Source organism: Hetaerina americana, unplaced genomic scaffold (assembly GCF_022747635.1).
Source record: "Hetaerina americana unplaced genomic scaffold, ioHetAmer1.1.p SCAF_19, whole genome shotgun sequence".
In the NCBI taxonomy this organism is placed as follows: domain Eukaryota; kingdom Metazoa; phylum Arthropoda; class Insecta; order Odonata; family Calopterygidae; genus Hetaerina; species Hetaerina americana.
The window spans coordinates 4,473,246-4,492,358 of NW_027286752.1; the positions used below are offsets into that span (position 1 = coordinate 4,473,246).

At 42.1% G+C, this 19,113-nt stretch overlaps 3 non-coding genes across 3 annotated transcripts; 2 read left to right on the forward strand and 1 right to left on the reverse strand.

Moving 5' to 3' along the window:
* Nucleotides 1-4,023: 4,023 nt before the first annotated feature.
* Nucleotides 4,024-4,095, reverse strand: TRNAD-GUC (transfer RNA aspartic acid (anticodon GUC)). Its single transcript has one exon. It is a non-coding gene; the product is annotated as a tRNA-Asp (tRNA).
* A 4,512-nt stretch (nt 4,096-8,607) lies between these two features.
* Nucleotides 8,608-8,679, forward strand: TRNAD-GUC (transfer RNA aspartic acid (anticodon GUC)). The gene has a single exon. It is a non-coding gene; the product is annotated as a tRNA-Asp (tRNA).
* A 1,557-nt stretch (nt 8,680-10,236) lies between these two features.
* Nucleotides 10,237-10,308, forward strand: TRNAD-GUC (transfer RNA aspartic acid (anticodon GUC)). Its single transcript has one exon. It is a non-coding gene; the product is annotated as a tRNA-Asp (tRNA).
* The last annotated feature ends 8,805 nt before the right edge of the window (nt 10,309-19,113 follow it).

Below are 19,113 nucleotides of genomic sequence, written 5' to 3' on the forward strand. Positions count from 1 at the left end.
ACCGGCTAAGTACCCCTCTTTCGTCTTCGTCTAATATCGGTGTTTCCAATCCACATTCTGGAATATGAATAAAGAAATATGTCCCATAATAAAAGAATTATTGGTCATCGAAAATCTACAGTATTATTTGTAAAATCTCCATTTAGGAATCACGGTCTCCCATCGTAACTTTTATCAGTTATTCCACCGGGCCGTCATTCTTGAAATTCTCTCACTTTGGTCGGGGGAGTGATGTCAACAGTTTGGTTTCTAATGTTCCACATCATTTTTCTCGTGCTTAAAAGTGGATTAATTTATGCGAACTGGTATCACTGGGTCCAGCCTGTCGTCGTCAAGGCGTAAATCATATCGGTATCGTGTTGATATCGTCGGGAGGTATAACTCCTCCGAAGGCTTTTGATTTATACCGTTTCGCGTAATCATAAATATCTTTTCGCTCGCTTGGTTCATTCGTTCCGTTCCGTCGTCAGGACTCGTCGTCCCTTCCTTTCCCGGCCTTCCCGCTTTCCGTGCTATCTCCGTCATCCCATCTCTTATTTCCTTTCCGCCATTTCCAGCCGGCGCAAAAAAACCCCTGCTCCTCATCCTTCCCTCGACCCCCCCCCTCCCTCCCCCCCCCCAATCACCGCCCGCACCCCGGTCTGCCCCCACCCTCCGACCCCCGCCCCTCACGCCCGATTCACTTGAGTCTCTCCCCCGAATTCCTCCCCTGCCTTGTCTTTCGCGGTCCGTCTTGCTTCCTCCCCTTCGTCTCCATTGACGAATGTGAGGTCCCCTGATAGACATCCGGTTGACCCCTCTCTCTGTGGATTAGGTGACGGAGGCGAGTCAAAAATTCCCTCCTCGACTAAATAACGGTTGCCCTTAACTTATTCGAATATTCTTCTGCGTGCAAGTCACAAGGTTTTCATTCGTACTGTTTGTATGTACTCGTGTACGTACGTGGTTAAGTGTGCATGAATTTGTGCTTAAATGTACGTATGCATTTCTAGAGTTTAAAAAAACATTCGTCAATGGAAGCTTATCATAGAAGCTCTATTTGCTCCGTATTCAACGACATGGAATGTCAAAGTTGACCCTGAAGGGTCGGGGAAAGGATTATTTTAAGCTCATTACGATTGGTGAAATGTGGAGATTTCTGTAGAACGTCTTAAAGCAAGTCAAACTAGTAAGGTACGTCCCAAAGACGCATCGATTCGTTTAAATTTGTCCCGCGCCAGAAAACACGTGTCCCACAGCAGATGGGAGGATTTTCGAACCTCCCCTTACCTCTTTGCACGTGGCGCAGACGGATGTCGAAAAGAAAACAATTCATCACAATGTATTGCTCCAATACCATCCGGAACGGCAAATAAATATATCACACCCGAGCAAAGTGGAGTATTTCAGTTGCTGCGTTCATATATCTTTCTGTTGCCTCCCAGTATCACTTTGTTTTGCCACGCGTAGTCAGCCGTATGGGGAGAAGTCGAAAAAGTTAACATCCCTTTCCACTTTTGAGGCAGTACATGCCCTCTTCTCTACGATAAGTAGGACGGAAATGGGAATATTGCTTTCTTTATTTCGCCAAAAATTATGCACGCATATTTATTGTCCCCTTTCAATGACTTCTCCTCGGAAGGCTTCACCTCCTCCTCCTTTCATTATAGGTATGGGATGAGTATCAATATTGATAAAACAGCGATTTTCTAGAAAGAAAAATGCTAAGCTAAAAATTAAAATAGGAGGGCAAAAACTAGAACAGGTGGAACAGTTTACGTATCTCGGAAGTGTTTTGGACCAACATTGTTAAAGTAGTAGTGACGTAAGGAGAAGAATTGCGCTAGGCAAAGAGGCTTTCACAAGGAGGAGGGAGTTGATGGGAGGGACGTTGAGTAAGGATATTATGAAAAGACTCGTAAAAACTTTGATATGGAGCGTAGCCATGTAAGGCGTGGAACGTGGTCATTGAAGCAGGAGGATAGAAGTAGATTGGAGGCTTTTGAAATGTGGGTGTGGAGAAGAATGGAGAAGGTGAAATGGACAGAGAAGAAAACAAATGAGGAAGTACTTGGTATGGTGGGTGAAGAGAGGGGTTTGTTGGGAGAAATCCTATGGAGGCATGAAAAGTGGATGAAGGGGTATTCACTGGCAGCGGGATGTTGAAGACTGTAATTGAGGGGAGAATGTTAAGCAAACGAGGAAAGGGAAGGAACAGGATAGGGATGTTGGACGGGATGAAGGGAGGAAGAAAGTACTCAGAGCTGAAGAGGGACCTGATGTAGAGTAGGATGTTGTGTTTTGCTACGGGTCACAAATTATTTAATTAGTAATTATGTCCATCCAAAAACCTACCTTAACCGGTAGATTACCTACTAATAATAATATATGCGCGACCCACACATACATATATATTTATTTGTATGTTTGCGTCGCGGTAGTCCAGGGGTAGATAGAGCGTTGGACTACTGAACAGAGGGCCAGGATTCAATTCCCGCGCAAGCCTCTCCGGTTACCCGCAGATCCACCCAAGCTATGTGATTTTTCGGGTACCCGATCTTCTTGGGAAACCATAACCGGCACAGGGAAAGGAACTGACCCCCCTACCCTGATGTGTGAATTCCACATGTGTTCGAATTTTAGGTGGTCAAGCCACCTTTCGCAAGGAAGAGAAGGCAGGAACTGAGGAGACGATTAAAGCAGAAGGGGTCGATGACACTGGATGGAAGGGAAAGGTGGGGAAAGTCTCGCGAGGGAAAGAGTTATAAAAGGAATTTTTACAGGTGTGGGAATAATATGAAAGATTATGGGAGCGGAGGGGGATGAAAATATGTGACCATGTGGATGATAAATATATTAATGCCTGGTTCATTCCAGGAATCAAGTAGCCAGATAAACACCTGCTCTATTGTTTTGAGTTTGAGCGGAGGTTCATAGGACGGGAGGTATGCTAAAATGGAGTCACTCTAGCATTTATCAAATGGATCGTTGTGTTCGGAGGCGTTTTTTGGGATTGGCAGGATCCCAATCAGGGAAGAATTCTTCCATAAGGCCCGGTGGTTATTGGCTCTAATATTTAGGGGTGTGGTACACTGTCCAACATAAAAGGCGGGGCATAGTTGGCACTTCAGAAGGTGAATTACATTGCTGGAAGTACATGAGGGGTAGGGAATTGGTGGGAATCAGGGTGTTGTGTGTTACTGTCATGTCCGGCCGAGTGCTTTAAACGTTTCCACGAGTTTATCATAGTCTTCAGTTTCCCTTGAAATCATCAAATTTTGCGAAGATAGTAGAGAGGGGAAAGCAGTTCAATGGTGTGAAATATTGTGACTCAAAAAATAAAATGTTCTTAGTTGATTTATGATGTCATGGTTAAAAGAACCCCCAGGCTTGAAATAAACCCCAATCTCTCGCACGACGCACGGAGTCTCGCATATATAGTATTGTATTACCACTCTGACCACTATACTCCCAAGGACGCGCGTTCTAGATCGATTTTTCCTAATTATGTGGCCCAATAAACTGTTACTGTTTAAATTGTTTGCAAAATAATGACGAAAATATGATAGCACGTGGATCTTCCAGGGTATAAAATCTCTATCGATAATGTCTCGTTACCTGTAAGTACTCGGAAAAGGAGTACGTAACCGGTAAAGGTTGATTTAGTAGAGGACTTAGCGTGCCCATTACCATTTGAATTATCGTGACTTAACTCTCTTTAAGTTTTCAAAATATCGGAGCGTCGTATATACATCCAGAACATTTCATTTCAGAAACAAAATAATCAAGACTATGCGTTCTTCGAGTTTTACGTTTTGTCAGTTCTACCGCTAATCATTCTTAAAAACAACTACGGAGGAATCGCAAAGATGCGCGAAAAATTATTGTAATGGTCATACGTCATTCATAGATGTCGAGGATGTAGATTCCAAATGCGTTAATATTCGAAGTTTTTTTATGAGCTTACAATCCTTGGTCAGCGCCGAATACCTTCGCAGTTGAAAAATTAGATTTTAATCTTTTTTCATTTCGCGAAAAAAAACTCTCCCCGGCGGGGAATCGAACCCCGGTCTCCCGCGTGACAGGCGGGGATACTGACCACTATACTACCGAGGACTTACGGGTAGAGTGAAGTTGGGCAAAATCAGTACTCAAGGAAGTATGCAGAATTGAAGAGGGGATTATTGTAATCTTGGTTGTTTCGTAAAGTAGAAAGAGGGAATTGTCGCTCTACCATTTGGTAGCTAGTTTCCATGTAAAACCTACCTTAACCGGTGGATAACCAATAATGATATCTTATCCTCTGTTGGGGCATCAGTTCATGGGGAAGACCCAAGTGTGGAGGAGGTGCTGCTCTCGGACGGCGGTCACTCATTGTCCCCATGTCGAACTCCCGTCCAACCGTCCCTCTCGCACTCCCGAGTCTCCTCGTTGTCCTTCGATCCTTTATTTCGACTGTGCCGAAAGACTCACTATTCATGTTCGCCGTCCTTTGTTATTCCGCGTGTCGGGAAAACATATTTTTGACTGGAATAAAAGATATCCTGTCTATTAATTGCATAGTTCCATTTCTCAGTCGGCAAAAGGTTTCCTATTCGTCTGAACGAAAATGGTTCGGGTGGAAGGATGTGAGATTTTTAATGGTGCATCACTAAAAAGTCGATACATCGACTTCGTGGCGTCAATTGTGTGACATAGTGATTCATATCGCATTCGTCGCACGTATCCACTACATCCCTTTTTCAAATCCACATCACACAAACTCTATGGTCGGATATGAACCCAAACAAAGTTTACTGAATCGTACCTATTGTCTTAGTCACTAAGAAAATAAATTGGACGCATGATAAAAACTTTTTAATTGCCGTGTTACGCTCTTACGTAGCTAAACGATGCGCCTCGTATCCTTCCGCCTCAATGTTGTCGTTGCAATATTAACCGGCAGTTTCATACTGCTGAACCCACTTGAAAACCTGGATTTTGCATGTATAATGTACACTATTGGTCAAAGACCTCTTTGATACTTGGAAAGAGTATCTTCGTAGTTATGGGCGTCACTCTTATTATCTAGACCAAATAGTTCATCTCGCATGGGCATACCGCGTCAACATGGATATTTTTAAATATACTTGTCTAACATATATTACTATAAATAGTAATCAACCAGCTAATGTATGTTTCTGATGGACATAAGCTACCAGTCTTTACAGTGACCATTCTCTTGTCCCTCTTAACAAAACACAACCCGACCTACAACCTTATAATAAGGTCGAAATTGAAATAAAATTTTAAAATACTTCGCCTTTCCACATAAACCACTTTTATTACTACCTAGGTAGTAATAAAAGTGGTTTATGTGGAAAGGCGAAGTATTTTGAATTTTATTTCAATATGAAGAATTTCCACCAAGTGACGCCAGAAACTGTTTCATTTATAATAAGGTCCTCTTCAATTCTGTATCCTTCCTTCCTCCCTTCATTCCATATAACATCCCTATCCTATTCCTTCTCCTTCCTAGTTTGCCTAACATTCTCTCCTCTATCACAGTATTATACATCCTATTCCTAATTTGGATGATAAAAAAATGTAAAAAATAGTATCCCCCCCTAACGCGGTCGCTTACAGTTATTCTGATTGCTTAGTATTCTTGGGAAAAGTGACATGTGACATCTTATTCCCTGCCGCATACTCTGGCGGTGGCTTGCAGGGTATATATATATATATATATATATATATATATATATATATATATATATATATATATATATATATATATATATATATATCCTATTCCTAATCAAAATGTTCTGCATCTATTCTCTCCCGCCATGTCTAGCACTTCCTCATTTGTTTTCCACTTCTCCTTCTATTTTACCATCCTTTACAGCCACATTTCAAAAACCTTCAATCAATAACTATCATCCTGCTTCAGTGATTATGTTTCCGCCCCCATGTATAACCACATTTCTTATTAAAAAGAGCCTTTTCTTAACATCCTTAGGCACGTTCCCGTACCGCAAATCGTCACCGATGAATCGATGTAGTATCTCACGGTTCAAGTAGGGAGAGAAGTTTGTATTGCAGAGGGAGAGGGGAGGGTGGTAGCGTTCGGTGAAGATGTTTCCGTGGGCGGAAGGGTGTGAGGGGTGGGGAAAGGGGTTTGGAGGTCCAACCGATGCTGGGGAGTGAGGGTTAGGAGGAACGGAAGAGGGGGAGAAATGGAGAGGGGATTTTTGGGCGGCGGTGTTGGTGTGGGAGATTAAGTGAATTTTAATTCCGTCGCCTCCCTATCTCCCCTTCAGCGGGGCGACGACGAAGGTCGTTCGGGGGTGAGGGGCGCAGCCGGGAAGAGGGTGGAAAGAAGAAATGAGAGGACCGAACCCGCGTGGGAGTGGGGATTTGCATCAGGGGGCGGAGATCCCTTAATCCGCGCCGCCATCTCCCCGCCCACCATCCCATCCGAGGGTAACTTTCCCTCGCTGGCCCGTTGAAGTCTTGCTTTCGGGTCGTGTCTCTTGAGCTGGAGAGGCGGGGGGGGGCGGCTGGGGGGGGGGGGGGAATGAGTTGATACGCTAAGGCAAAGCAAGGGCTTTATCAAAATTCTTAGATTTTTTTCAATCGGCCCTGTAAAGTCGTGCGACTCGCTTTTCGTCTGAATGCTTCCATCGAGGTCTCTAGAATAATACGAGCTTCCAGGTGCCAAGAACTAGCTCGGGCCATAGGTCGGGGAGTCACGATTTTGGTGCCGGCGTGTCTCACAATAGTATATATTTTCCTATTTCGCGGGCCTTATTAGGAAAATCTACTTAATTAAGAATTAATATTGTGCATTTGAATATTTTACTACGTTAATAGGTATATATTTGATAATTAAAACCCAGAAATTTTGGCTTTGATTAAAAAGTATCGAAATAAAATGCGTCAAAAGGTTTGGAAAGTCGCATATGTGTAACGGGTGGGCACTGTTTCCCTGGATTATTTAACTAAGTCGATGGCACGTCCTTTTCTTGCAAGAAAAATGAACACCAGAATATTTATTTGTCAATAAATAGCAGAGGCTGGTTACTAATACTTAGATACCGACGAAGATCAAAATTGAAATGTTTGGAACTGATGCGTAGGATTATCACCCTAGTTATTGGTGCCTAAGTACGGGTACTTCGTACCCTCGGTAATGGTACTCTGGAATCAGAGCTTAGGTCTCGTGCTCTTGTCTCCAACTTGTTTGTATTTCATGCATTATGGCATTAGGAGAATTAAGTTTGCTGATAAACATTTAGAAATAGGAGGAATGTCAAATAGACCCTTCTGTATGGGATGGATTAGGATTACTTAGCTCTGGTGTGAAATGTATTATGGCTCCGAAACTTATCCGTTTAGCAGAGAGAATTAGTGTAGAATCGGGAGTATTGATATTTGTTTGGGGAGAAAATGGGGGCGATGAAATGGACGACTAGGTAAGACTTACGAATTGCTAGTCGTGGTCAGAGAAAGTAGAAGGATTGTAGGGAAAAATTATAAAGGCAGGAAAAGTAAATGGAGGTGATATTGAGACGACGTGGAATATTGGTGGCTGGAATGCGGATATGTGATAAGAAATAATTAGCGTTTTGAACGGCATGGGGGGAGAAATGAAGTGCGAGGTCCTGAATAATGGTGCATTGTAATGCAAGCCTCTAGTGTATTTACATTGTGTAAAAGCTTGCTGGGTTTATGAAAACCTACCTCTGATCGGTGGGCCACTTACAAAACGGTATACGGGATTGAGGCCAGAGGAAGAAGTAAGAAAAATTAGGATCAACATGCTGTGACCAGTTTTTTTTGCGATGTTGCATTCTCGGCGATGTACGAATCTAATTCGAGGTCGAGACCCGAGCTTTTCATTGCGACATCTTGTACTTTTAATTTTTTTCTTTGAGTTTTTCAAGTTTTGTTTTCGACCGCTTTTGTTGTAAAACCATTTCTGTTGGAATGCTGCGAAAACATTTTGATTTTCTCATTATCGACCAATGAGACATGGTTAGTCAGTTTACGGCGCTTACGTGAAAGTTTTCATTTTGCAATACGAAACGCGGTGCTGTCCACTTGCATCACAGGCGAATAAATCAGCGTTTTATTGATATCCAGTTTGCGTCGCACTGTGACGCTCAAATACGACAATGGCGCAGTCTTACAGGTGGCGATTTGGAAATCTTTGACATTTACCGTTTTCAGTTTTAATGTGGAAGGTTGAGGTTATTTTTAATTTGCCATAGGGATATCTACGTACAAGAAAATATCGTTTATGATCCTTGATTTTTTGCCCCATCTTCATAAATGATTTTTTATTCGTCATATCATCTTCAAGTGCAATGAAAATCACGCTTTGAATCAAGATTTAAGCACCGGGTAGTTGAAAGAACCGAGGTGCAATTCCCGTTCAAAGAACTGGACCCGTTGCTCTTACATATGACCTCCTTGGCTTTTATTTTCCTCGAAAACCGCGGCTATTATTTACCTTTATTCTTATTCCATACCAAGTTACACTGATGATCTATGCCCTCTGTTATCCTTGTATCCTTTGGCTGTTGTTGTTCAAATGCCTTGTGAATCAAAGAAAAACTCTATGGAGAGCACTAGTTATATAAATCCTCGGTAGTATAGTGGTCAGTATCCCCGCCTGTCACGCGGGAGACCGGGGTTCGATTCCCCGCCGGGGAGAATTTTTTTTCTCGGCACAGTAGAATTCGCATTGTTGGAAAACTAGTTTTCTTTTTCTTATCGGTGACGAATTACACTGTTTTCGGGTCACTTTCCAATCACATTCGTGCTTCCGTGCCAACGGATAAGCCACGCAACTAAGAAGCACAATAATTTCTAGCCATTTTTCCTGTTTTTGAGTGGAGCCCCTAGCACTCAATACTTCCTTCCTATATTTTAGGTAAATTTTGGATTGCCTCTAGAAACTGTTCATTTCCAAGCATCGCGGAAACTTATTTTATTTTTCATTCCTCCGTAACTTCTGACCGTCTTCATGTCGTCTAAAATGCCCACTCTCTTCCTTTCTCTGCCCCGCTTACCCGACTTACTCGAGCTTTTATTATCATTAATTTATTTGTATTGAATCATTCTTCCCCCTTCAAATTCCTCCGCTTATGTTTAGGAATTTCCCCATTTGCGAGTGAATGAGTGAAGCGAAGAAAAAAGAGTAGTAGAAGTAGTAGAAGTAGCGGAGTAGAAGAGTGCACGACGTAGTCTATTTTAACTATTATACTTGGGAAAGGCATATCAAGTATTTGGAAAACTTTTGTGTTTTCTCCCTAACAGTCCTCGGTTGTATAGTGGTCAGTATCCCCGCCTGTCACGCGGGAGACCGGCGTTCGATTCCCCGCCAGGGAAATTTTTTTTCTCGGCACAACCACATCACGAGGAATTATATTGCTGGGTTACGGACTGTTTTCTTATCTCCGCCGGAACCACAAAATCTCCCGTTCACTTTCAATTTTATTCATTGATCTATGCCAACATGTCAGTCCTGCAAAAACCGGGCCCAAAACACTCAATACTTTCTTCCTATTTTTCATGTAAAGTTGGAATGTCTCTAGCGACGATTTATTTCTAAGCATCGCGGAAACCTATTCTGTTTTTTTTCATTCTTCCGTATTTTATCACCGTTTTTATATCGTCGTAACAGCCCACTCTCCTCTTTTCTCTACCCCGCTTACCCAATGTACTCGTACCTTCAATAACTACCTTCAAAATACTATCATTTTTCAATATTTCCGCTTTTATTTCCCACCCTATTTAAAACCACAGCGTTTCTCATCCTCTCTGCCCAACTTATTTTCTCCGTTCTTCGCCGCACCAACTTCTCAAAGCCTTCCAATTTGCGCCCATCCTCCAAAGACTAGATCTCACGTCCAGAAAGCACTCAGCCTTTACTAATCCTATTTGCCACTAAGCACCCGTCATCAATATCACTCTTTTTGCAACTATTTTTTCGCTAACCGAATGTCTCTCTTAATATATAATATTGCATGTAAAATGACACTCAGGGTTAATGGGATTTGCATCATTTAAAAGAACCACACGCCAGTCCGTCCTATCTTGTTTGCACAACTAAGTCATGAATTATGTAACACTGATATCCAATGGGCGACCATGGCAGCGGATGGTAAGCATTCTTTGATTCGAAAAGACGAAGAACTTACTGCACAATCAATGAGACTTGTCTCCAAGGCGTAGATTTGAAGAGCAAGATAACTCATTATCTTTAAGTCCTCGGTAGTATAGTGGTCAGTATACCCGCCTGTCACGCGGGAGACCGGGGTTCGATTCCCCGCCGGGGAGATTGTTTTTACATAAAGTTATATCATGTGATATAGTTAATGGACATTGTTATTCTCTAGTTTCTCTTCTCAATACTTTCATATATTTTTTACCCTCGGAGCAATTTCATGAAATATTTTGCGAGTTGCGAAAATTAGAATATCCTCTCGTCTGCATTTTAAGAGTAAGTAAGAGTTTTATCGTTACCTCCTTAATAGGTCATTTGCATACAGTTCCCGAAGTAGTAATCGCTGCTGTTTCCCCCCGCCACACGCCCTTGCGGCGGCTTGCGGGGTATTATGTAGATGTTTCCCTTTATGCATTCCCAAATTCTATTAAATTGGATTCGCATTTGATATTTGTTGAAATATTCTTGCAGTCGTTATTATTTTCAAATCGGCTTTTCTCTGGTGCAAACGAAAAATATGGCAATGTTATCGAGTTATCCATTTTTTAATCTTTAATTGCTCAATGTCATTCGATAGTTTTTTCACAAACTGGAAGGTACCATTAATAGTAATAATAATGTATCCATGTTTTTAGATGTAAATTTTTCAAACCGATTCCTGGAATTGTAAACAGCGGTTCACGATGACACTGAGTTAAGATTAATTAAAAGGGCACTCTACCTATTAAGGCCCGGTCTTGGAAGGTCTCTGACGACTATTAAACACTAAGTATCGTGAGAACTTGATCTTGCTTTTCCCTACATCCTTTCTCTCTTCGCTACTTCGTAACTCCTGCCCGGCTACATCCAGTCTAAAACGTCTACTCTCGTCCTTCCCCTGCCCCTCTTACCCAAAGTTCTCCTCCCCGTCTACCTCTCTCTCCACTGTGGCCTACAGCATACGTACCTCTAGCTTTCAATATTTCCTACATCTCAGTTCACTTTCTCTGTATTTTTCGGATTGTCCGCAGTAACTTACCCTCCTCGCCAACTTTATTTACAACTTCGTCGTCTGTCCTCCCTCATGTCCGCCTCCTTTTCCCATTCTTCACCACACCCATATCCCAAAAGTCACCACAAGTCTCGCTCTTCCCCTTTCCTCAAACGTGAGGTATCACATCCATAAAGTACTGAACGGTATGCTCCATACGTATGTTTGTACTTATGATCTTACTTTTTACTTCTTTACTCAGATACCTCTTTCCGCAAATTCCTCTTTCTCTGTCGCAATTTTTTTCCTAATGCCCCCATTACATTCCCCTTTTTCTCACAAATACTTCCCAAATTTCGTACATTAACGGCTCTACCTGCTCTAGTTTATTCCCTTCTACTTTAATTTCTAACTTGGCTTGTGGTTAATCCTCACGTTATTTCCTTAAAGCACTCAGTGATACCCATAATCCTGACTCGCTCTTGCTTGATCATCTGCAGAGCCAATTGACTCATTCATCTTTTCGCAAATTATTATTCCCACCTGAACCAATTCCCATACTACCCCCAACATTTCCTCAGAATATTTTTTGAAAGTTACCTGCGATAGCCGAAAACGTTTTCTGACTTCCCTGTCAATCAATGACCACCTTGATTCTACCTCTCTTACCATTACCTGTGTCGTCTGATTCATGAATAAATTTCGACTAAGACACCTATCCCTCCAGTACACTCTCGTATTCCGAAATATCTCAATTAACTTTGACGAGTTTACACGATCGAACGACTTCTCAAATCTACGAAAAAACTGAGAGCTCCTGATTATATTTCATGTTACTAATTATCTCACCATTGCAGTGTCATCACTCGTTCCTCTCCTCTTCATAAACCCAAACTGATCTTCACTTAGATAGTTGTTTGCACTATTCCGCAGTGTTTTAATGGTTGTTGGTCCTCACGCACTTATAGCTGTTTTAAACTTTCTCGGGATCGGGATCTCCTAAATTGATCTAAGGAAAGCGTCAGTCCGAATTCCTTCTCATAACTATGGCGCATATGATCAAAGAATCCTTGCCTTCCATTGTTTCCCAAACTCTTTAGTGATTCTCTGGTGTCATTATTTGTTCCTACTGCTCTTCTAGACTTCATCTCCCTTTGAGCTTGTTCTCTCTCGCTATCTAGCACACCTGGAATCAGACCAACCTCGGTTGCGTCATATTCCGTTCCTTTTTCTAAACTGGCCTGTCTAATGAAGGATTCTGCATTCTCGGCGTCCATCTTCGACCTGAAGACGCCGAATGCAACTTCGGCGAAACTGTTGTCAGCATTAAACAACGACGCGGTGAAACCCGAGAATGCAGAATCCTTCAAACCACCGCCGCGAAAACCTACGCAGCCATATGGCCTGTCTAATTTTTCTTCCTTAATGCTCTTCTATGTATTCTTCCCTGGGTGTCCGTATCTCTTCTGGGTCTATTTATAGCTTCCGTTTTATCTAGCATGTTGGATATAGTGTTCGCTTGTTGCGTCCTCCTAATCGTCTTTTATAACGCTTCCACTTTTCCTTCTGCCGGAATTTCTCCATATCATCGCCCTGATCTTTCCACCAGATGTCCTTGGTCCCATTCGTTTCACGCGTAAGTTTATAACGTATTTATTTCGCTGTACATTCTTTTCCCCGTTTCCTTGTTTACTGTATTTTATTCTTTTCTTTCCCGTGAGATCCATTTCATTTCAATTATCTGATTCCCAACCATTCCTATCGTTTCCTTAATTGCCTTTCTATCCCTTCATGGAGCCACACCCAACTTTCCCCAAATGTTTTCATTCCCCCTACTTTTACTTAGATAGTAAGATCATGTTTTTCTAGTTACTCTTTCATTTGTACTCCCTTTCATATTTTAAGATTCTATTTTGATCACTTTGTTAACAATCCACCGTAAAATCCAATTTGACTATTTTTGGGTTAATTATAAAATAAATAAAATAAAGAAATTATATTATCGCGCTTTTCTGCCCTTTCTAATCCCAGTGAATTCTAAATGCGCCCACACCCTGGGAGAGTCGCCTGTTGTTCACGCTGTTTCTAAATTTATGTCGAACAGTGGCATATGGTAAACGCTCCTCTCTGTTTCTGTTTTCATAGTTACGTAGTGTATTCCTACGCCTGTGGCAGTGTTTTAACCAGGTGTTTTTTATTGTCCAACCCCTTCTACAGAAATCGACTGCTCCCTCCCTCTCTCGGAGACATTTTCCAATTTCTAAACTGGACTCTATAACATCTTTCGCAACATCCTCTTCGTCTACCGCTGCGTTCAAATCCTCAATTACTGTTAAGTACTTCCTTACTGTCACATTTCCAATTATTACTTCCAATTGATCATGTAAACTGTCTACTTTTTCCTCTCGGTGACTACTTATGGATATATAAATCTGTATTGATCAAATTTCCTCTTGTCACTACTCATAGAATTGTATCATTAACCTGGTCTATATTTACTTTCCGAATAATCAGTTTCCTATTCGGCAATTGGGCTGTATTTCCTATTCCAGCATTAACTCGTCAACTACTATCTTTCCCTCCACCATAAACTACTCAGTAATTATCACCCTGTTAATATCCGATATCTCTCCGTCTCAACTTAAACAAACTTAACATTTAACTTATTTATCAACATTCTCCATTTTCTCTCTTAATGTTTTCCTACGGATCACAGTAGGAAAGCAATTGAGAAAGCAGGTATAGATCTGTGCCCATATTCTCTTTCCTCATTGTCGCCCTAAAAATTCCTTGTACCTATCCTAACCCTACGGTCATGTCTGACCTTTTCCTCATCCTAGCAGCATCAATGTGGGAGTTCTTTCCCCTCTTTCTAGAGAATGACCATTGGACCCACGTCTCATGTTTTTCCTTCTCCTTCCCCACTCTTCCTTCATCACTCCACTCCTCATGTAAGCTCATAATTATTTCTAACTGAGAGTGGATTTCCCTTTGCGCCATGCAAACGTTGTTAATAGTTTTAGAGCGGCTATATTCGCTCATCACTCAAGGGTTGACTCGCCATTCATCCAATCAATCGAAAACTACCTCAAAGTGAATTACGTCAGCTCAGGGTGGCACTGTGCAGGTGGAGATTTGCAATTTTTATAGGTTCACAACTGATCTCTTTGTGGGGATTATTTGCATTAAAATCATCGTCTCCCAATTCCCACTGGAGAGTTGAGAAACTTGTTTGCCTCCCCGCAGCCTCGGCGCTCTCGGGGGGGATTGGCGCATGATGGGGAATCGGGTGTGGTCGACGGCGGTCCTCGAGAGAGTCCTCACGCTGCCCCGGACACCTTTGTCCATCGCCCTCCGTCAGCGACCAACTCCATCGCAACCTTCTCCCGATCCCCTCCCCTCCTCGCCCTCCTCCACCTCTCACCTCCCTCCCCCTCTCACCCCCGCTCCCACAGGCGCCCTCTAAATTATAATAATATATTCCCGCCAGCTTTTTTTTTATTTCTCACTACGCCATTTCCACCTACCCACCTTGATGTTTGTGAGATTTTGCCACTACCACCTTCTCTCCCTTTTTGTCAATAAATCCGCCCATTTTTTTACACACACACACACACACAAACGTACGTACCACTTGTCCCTTCCTTTGCTTCGTAGTTTCCGGTCTCTTTTCTCTCGCCGTGAGGCGCCAGCGCCAACGAGAGAGCTGATTTATGCCCCCCACCTCCCGACTCTCCCCCAACTCCCCTCGTCCCCTATTTTTTTGATGGCCCGCAAATTTCAAGGACCAGCTGCGTCTTTATTTATGTCGCTGGTGCTATTTTGTTTCCTTTTTGTACATGTTGTTGTTACTATTATTATTTTTTTTCATTCCTCCCTCTTGTTTTTCGTCTTCTACCCTTCGTTTTCCCTCTCACCTGTCGCCGCGTAAGCGCCCGACAAGTCAGGGACGTCGACACTTGGGGCCCGTCGTAAGGGGGTGGAAGTACGGCTGGAAATAAAAGTGCCGCAAGAGTTGAGAAACAGTCGGGTGTGTCTCTCTCTCTCTCCTCCCCGCGTATGTGTGTGTGCGAGCCCCATTCCTCTCACGTCCACGTGTGTCTTCCAGGCTTGCCCTCCACATGTTCCCCTTTCCTCCCTCCACGCTACGTTTCTGTTAACAGCGCCACTTCCTTTATGGCGCTCCTTTTTTCGGACCAACTGATTTTCGGTGGATGGATTTTCTAGCGTTGACTGCGCGGTGACTGGGTCACGCTGTTGTGCACCTCGATCGTGGGTCCATGCATGGAATGACTGACTAGGCTTTCATTTGGCTTCATCTCTCATTTGAGATTTTTCTTCGATCAATGTTCAAGTACACTTGTCTTGTCTTAAGCAAAGTGCCCTTGCGTTAGCATTTGTTCTTCTTGTCTTCATTTCTAATGAAAATAATTTCCTGTGGCGGTTTTCTTATTTTCCACATGACAACTGAAAACGTTACTTTAACAAAGTTTGTATAAAAATATTGGGAAAAATGTCAGAAAAATAGATTTATTTCAGATATTGCTCCAACGCCTCAAATGTTTTAAAAGTACATCCCTTGAGCGTCGACATACTTTTCCCCGCGGCATTTCCACGACTGGAAGGTTCCCTGGTAGGCGGATTCCGGTAGGTCCTTAAGGTTACACGTGGAAGCATCATTGACGGCAATAAGGATCCCATGGAGGTGTCCTTTGAGGGAGGATTTTACTTCTGGGAACAGGAAATCGCCTGCTGTTGGCCAGTCAGGACTGAGAGGGGGTTGGGGAATCGTAGCAAAGTCGTTTTTCGTCGATAGTCGGTTACCTTGGAGCCTCAATCGCTCAAGACCTTCGAGACGAGTTTAGTGCAGATCCATCGTATCGCAAAATTTTCAATTTTTTATCGCACAAAGTACAAATGTTGTACACTGTCTTCTTATCAATACCATAATACGATCTGCGATCATGCGCACATTTAACCGACTGTCTGAATTCAACATTTCACGCACACGTTGTACGTTGTCGTCGCTTCCTGACGTCGACGGCCGTCCAGCGTGGGGAAAACTGCGAAGAGCATGTGCCACCTAAAAACTGCAGTTTCTGACATGCTTTCATCCGTGATCACTTGGCGAATGGTGCAAAGCGTCTCCGTACCCGCTTTCCCTTTTGATGGCGTGCCACTGTTCAATCGTTCGCCGAATTTTGCGTTTGTACCGAGTCACTCGACAGGGGCCCACTAAAAACACGATCTAACCTAAACAAACGCTCGCAGACGATTGGCGCTTTTTGAAGGTCAGGCTCTCCACCACTGAGCCTGCACGCTGCGATGCACAGTCACGGCAGGAATAAATTGTTCCCGATACTTTCTATCCATTCCACGTTGTATGCTAACTGTATTCGTGATTAACATAGTTATTAATTTGCCAAAAAATATCGCGTAGCCTTAATATTGGACATTAAACGGCAGAGATGCACGCAGTTTATCTGAAAAAAATGAGAAATGAATGCCTCTTGTGTCAACGGTACGAGGTAATCTTTTCTTAATTTCTAATACAAGAAATCTTCTCTTGTTATTGCTAGTGGAGATTCTCTTATCTTGTGCTTTGGTAAATAGTTGGGTGTGTATTTTGGTAAATAATGCGAATAGGGCTTCAACTCAGGATCATTCATACTTTGGGAAATTGAAGAACTCATGCGACTTAAAATAGTAAACCTTGCGTTGCACCCAGTGTTGCAGAAATGTGGATTTCGCACAATCAAGGTTGAGAGCTATTTCTGTAAATTGGAACTGTATTCACATATAAGTTAAACAAATATGCTGTAATCCGACTAAACTATTTATAAAGGTTCTTAAAAACATTTATTCTCAGTCTTCGATAACATATTTAGATTCCATTGATCCTTCCACTGTATTCTCGCGGTAAAAAAAATATTTTTATTAATCCAGCATCGTTTTCAAAGCCATGATATTGAATTTCTGTTAACGGCGTATATCTAATTTGACATTCATGTCGTAAATGTAGCATCACTCGGTCCAAGGGCTTTAACTCTTAGTATATAGCATGACGTGATTGGAGGAACGAGGAAAGTGCATGAATATTTCAACTTTGCGTAATTGATATGCATTCTGCATCAAGGAAAATCATTTACGCAATACGTGGCCAGTATATATATTTTCAAATTCCAAATTTAGGTTAACGAATGCAATACCCCTTGAAGAATTGAAATTCACTAAACTTTATCTGTGAAATATGAGCACAATGTCAATATAATTTTATAATATTATACGTATAATGAAATACAGGTATATACGCAAGTGTATCCCTAAATAACAGAATTTACTCAAGATTGTGATTAGGTAATTCACTATTCTGGGCATTATTGGGAAATGTGTAGACTTCCCAGGAAGGCCTTCCTTGGTCAGTTAAGTATCTGCATCAATTTTATCGGTTTAAGCTGCGATGTTGAGGTCATGGCTAACTCAAGAGGCGACAAACGCAACTGAATCACGCAAAATGGAAACCGATAGTATTCAGACTTTAATACTCGTATGCAATTTCATTTGAGCTGGGAAAAATACTGTAGAGGCTAACAAGGCTAGTCTCAAAGTTTGTCAACCTATCAAGTAAACGGGATATTTTTTCTTCAAAGTTATTAATATTTTGCAATATAGTCTCTTTTTAAGCCGATACACTTTTTTCTAGCAAAGCTGTGACACTTTTAACCCTTCCTGATAGTAGTTGACATCTTCCCCACAAATTAGGCGTTTCGGTATGTGATAACCTCATCGTCCGATAAAACTCTCTGTCCTCCAAGCGAAACTTTAAGGTTAAGAATTGGGAAAAAGTCGCCGGGGGCCATAACTGGTGAGTGGTCAATCAATTCGAAGTGCAATTCGTGAATTTTGGCCACGGCGGCCGCAGGAAGTGTGAGTCGGTGCATTTATCTGATGGAAAAGCACATTCTTCTTCTTGGTAAACTTTTTCGATGTTTTCTTTTCTTCGAAAAAGTTTTTGGCCATCTCGAATGATCAACATCAGCCAAGCTGACACGGACACGTTTAAATACAGCTGCCCGAAATTCCACGTTCGTAAGTGATGTTGCGGAGTCCTACGCAGCGCCCAACTCTTCTTTGAATTGCTCAGGCGTCTTTCTTTAATTAATGTTTAGGGTCTTTGTCTTTAAAAAACAAAAGGTTTATGACAGCTAGATACTGATTTTTTTCCATTTTCATGAAAACCCTCAAAACGGCTCACTCAAACGATTGTCAGAGAACAACTGAGAGTTTGAAATTGATGAAATGTTGGTGAGTACCTTTCGACGCATGCGCAAAGACATTCCCAAACTTTAATCGGACCTCGCTGCCATCTTCATGTTAAAATCGGAAAGTTTTGAGACAACCCTCGTACATGGTCTAATTGTTAAATTCAAATAAGCAGAACGATATGTATGTGCCATCGGGAAGCGAGAGGCCTTGCATGCGTAGCATGGAACACCGGAAATAGTATATGGGATGTGATTATACACATATGCGTAATCTGGGTTAGAGTAATTTTACATCTACATCTACATAATACCCCGGAAGCCGCCGCAAGGGCGTGTGGCGGGGGGTGTCAGGTCACAACCGTAAAAAGGAACAATACCACATGCAAAACAACAACGTAGAAAATTACACCCACAGTAGCGCACACACTCATGCAACAATCCCTTCATCCAACACTCATGCAAACACATATACCGCAAACCAACAAAAAACTGCACCCCAAGATGCAGCACGAAAGCCATCCTACAACACGCAAACCAGGACACAACAAGCAAGAATGTGAAACACCACTACCACATGAACATGCACCACCATTTTACATGTAAACTCTCTTAAAAATCCCATAAATGAGCCAATAAATTATGTACTTAAAATGTCACGATCAAATCCTAAGAGTGATTGAAAT